This window comes from Cebus imitator, unplaced genomic scaffold (assembly GCF_001604975.1).
Source record: "Cebus imitator isolate Cc_AM_T3 unplaced genomic scaffold, Cebus_imitator-1.0 Scaffold91, whole genome shotgun sequence".
NCBI classification, from domain to species: domain Eukaryota; kingdom Metazoa; phylum Chordata; class Mammalia; order Primates; family Cebidae; genus Cebus; species Cebus imitator.
In genome coordinates, this window is record NW_016107406.1 from 6,167,495 (window position 1) to 6,171,569 (window position 4,075).

A 4,075-nucleotide genomic window follows, 5' to 3' on the forward strand; every position below is an offset into this window, starting at 1 on the left:
GGGAGGGAGGGAGGGGGGAAAATAAAACAAGGGAAATGGAAGCTGCATGGTGATTTAATATCTCATAAATCTAATATTATCTATAATTTATACACAGTGGGGTGTATATATATTTGGTTAATATTTGACGGTAACTCTGTAATCATGAATAACCCATGATAGTTGCATAGCATTTGAACCACAAACACTTGAATTATCTTCATCTAAATCAGCACTATAGTTTGCTTATTTGCATAAGGAATATTAGAAATAATATTTCATTGATGAAATGAATAATATTTAAGCACAGTGGATTGAACATAGTCATCTAGCAAGCCCAGCAGCCTGACCCATGTGGTATTCTTAGCCTCCAATTCAGTCCTGAGTTCCACAACTTAATAGGTAATTCTGTAACCTTATTCCGGCTGCACATTTAGCTGAATCCTGCTATTGCAATAGCATTGAAACTATCTCCAAAGAACCTTTCATGCAGAGAACCTGCTACCAGGTGGTGATATAATGAAAGACAGGGACTAAAGAACAGAGAAGGGGACCTCACTGACTACAGAGGCAAGCTGGATGGTCATTTTGTGTCTGCTTGCTGATAATTGCTCACATGAGTAGAAAATTTCAGCATGAGATACGTTACTGTTATAATATAGGACCTGGTAGAAAGACGTTAGGGAAGGAAACCTATAGCCTTTACCTACCTCGAACTATTGAACGCTTCTCATACCTACCAAAATAAACCATCTCCTTGTGACCGGCCAAGTTAGTGTAGGCCTCTTGCCCACACATCATCTATTCAGATTCATTCATATCAAAATTTTAAAAAGTAAATTCCTCCTCTAATAAATAATATAGAAAAGCTACATGCTTTAGCCCGAAAAAAAAAAAAAAAGCTTTAAACAGCTGTCTGTAACATAAGGCTTCTACTTCCGCAAAAGCTGTAATAAATAAGCTCTTGAAGAAAGAATAAAATGAGCTATTAGGGTAGCTACCCAGCATCTAATTAAAATGAAAGAGCCTGAAAATGGCTTTCTTATTATTAGTGGTACTATTAAAGATGACAGATTGTCCTAGATGCATTGCTCCAAAAGAGGACATCCTCTCGCTTCTGGGAAAAGGAGAGTTAATCAGAGCAAAATATGGCTGTTAAAAATCCCTCCAAAGCCCACACTTGGAGATTTGTGTTTCTAGCATTGATTCTTTTACCATCTCTCCTGCTTTTGCCAACCCACTAAAACCTTTGTCAGGCCAGAAATTCAACTTCTATAAAATGGTAGTTCTTTCTTCACTATAAAACATTTAATCAAGTTAATATTTCAAGGTTTTCATTATCATTATAAGGAAGCATTAATGGTGAGAAGAAAAAAAAAATCAGTCAGCGAAAATTCTATTGCTTTTCCTTTAGTGGATATGGTCATTACATCCTTTCTAAGGAAGATCTCATTTCCTGAAGGACCTGAACAATGATGAGGTGAGAGGGACAATTAAAACAGATAAAGACATAATCTGAACCAAATATAAGGACAGCCAGTCCAGAGTAGACTCACCAATATCTCTTCCTTGGGGATTTTCCCTACCATATTTAACATATTTTACTCAGAAGAAATCGGTAAAACATATAATCACTCCATGGTTCATCATCTGCATTCTTCTGAAAGTTAAACTTCAAGTTCCCATTGCTCATTTAATTGTTTTCTATTTAATTTTTTTTTCATTAGTCTGATACCTTCTGGATGTAACTGAGTTTGGCAAATGCTCTGAGGCATGGCAAATCTGTTCTTTTAACAGAAGTAGCCACTTTGCAAAGATTCCTCAAGTGATGCTCAGGTCTGAATCACTCATTTTCAAAGCAGGGAATTTTTAATGTAGTAACAAAAATACTTCTGAATTTTTATACCTAACAGGATGGAAAAGTCACTGCTTTATTTTTTTTCCCTACCCTAAATTTTAAGACCTGTAGAGACTCAACCCTAAACAGCCCACTGATCTATTGTTTTGAAGGATTTGATCTCAGCTTAACCATAAGTTCTGCATACAAATAATGACAGCACTTGGTATAAAACTCAGCTCAAATGAACAAATGGTCCAGACAGGAAATTTGGGGAATTAATCTATCTGGTTTGTATAAGAGTCTAAAGTTTCCAAGCCGAAAGTTTTAGACAGGAAAGGAGAATAGTGGGATTTAATGGAAATAGAATGTCCAAGGGAGAGAGTACAGAGGCTGGGAGGGTGGAGAGCAGAAGAAAGGGGAGGACGACAATAGTTGGGTGTAGGGTGGCCGCTCAGATCACACAGGGAGTGTTGTGTTCACTTCTGAACACCACACGTCAAGAAGGGTCAGACCAGTGTCACAGAAAAAGCAGTGAAAGGGAGAGCACATGTTAAACACTGAGGGAACAGAGAGGAAAACAACCATGGACTCCAAAGCCACTATTGCAGGAAAAATAAAGACTCAAGGAAAAATGAAGACCGTTGCAGGGAAAAGACAAGAAAGCATATTTCAGTATCACCTAGGAAAGAGCTTTCTAGCTTTTGGAGTTGTCCAAAAATAAGAACATTACATCAAGGAGTTATATTTCCAATTACCAGAGCTGTTCAAACAGACTAGACAACCTCTTGTCTGAGATGTTGTTAAGGGAATTTGTATGCTAAGCTTGGGCATGGAGCTAGGTGTTTCTGAAATTTCTCCAGTGCTGCCTTTAAAATCTTACAATGCTTAAGGTTGTCTGTTATGATATTCTGAACCTCAAAGATAAATAGCTCATATCTGAAAATTAAAGAAGATCAAGAAAGAGCCAGCATAATAAAAACTCACTTTACAGTAGCTTCAATAAATTGAGTCTTATTTTTTCTTTCCTAACAGAAAGTCTTGAGATAGGCAGACATTGTCAGTGGAATAGCTGGGATCCTGGCAAAGAACCAACTTCTGGATACAAAATGAATCCCTCATGCCCTCAAGAGTAGGCTTTGTGCAGAAAAGACCATTCAGAGGTGTGCTTTGGTTAACAAACAAATTAATATTCAATGCATTAAATTTACTATTATTTCTTAAGCTTTCAGCTCAGCTTATTATTCTTATTTTATAAATTTAACAAAATTTAAAGGTAGTTTAATTGGCAAATGTAATTATATACCTTCAAACATGTTTAACTGCATTACATTTGACTTTCTTTTTTAAAGACTTCAGTTTTACAACACATCTTCTTAAGTGCCTAAAATTTGAAAAAGCCTAGTAAATTACATATACAGATACAGTAAATCTTAAGTTACCTTACTTGTCAGGATAGGTTACCTTAATTGTCAAGATAATTGTGTGTGTGTGAGAGAGAGAGAGAGAGACAAAGAGAGATCTTCAAGATTATATCTATATCTATATCTATATCTATCTATATCTATCTTCAAGAACTTGGTTTCAATTCTTTAGGATATATATCAAAAAGGGAGATTGGGCATCTTTTTTACAGAAATAGAAAAACAATGCTAATTCAAATGGAACTACAAAAGACTCAGAATAGCCAAAGTGATTTTGAGAAAGAACAAAGCCAGAAGCATCAAATTTCCTGATTTTAAAATATATTGAAAAGCTACAGTAATTAAAGCAATATGGTGCTGGCATAAAGACAGACATAAAGATCAATAGAACAATATAAAGTCCAGAAATGAGCCCACTCGTATAGGTCAACTGATTTTTTTTTTTTCTTTTTTGAGATGGAGGCTCACTCTGTCACAAAGCTGGAGTGCAGTGGTATGATCTTGGCTCACTACAACCTCCACCTCCTGGGTCCAAGCAATTCTCCTGCCTCAGCCTCCCAAGTAGCTGGGACTACAGGCTCAAGCCACCATGCCCAGCTAATTTTTTGTATTTTTAGTATAGATGAAGTTTCACTATGTTGGCCAGGATGGTTTTGATCTCTTGACCTCATGATCCACCTGCCTTGGCTCTACTGGGATTACAAGAGTGAACTACTGCACCCAGCCAGTTCAACTGATCTTTAACCAACAATAAACAATATGGAAAGACAGTTTCTTCAACAAACAGTTCTGAGAAAACTGAATACTGACAAGCAGAAAGAAGGAAGGAAGGAAG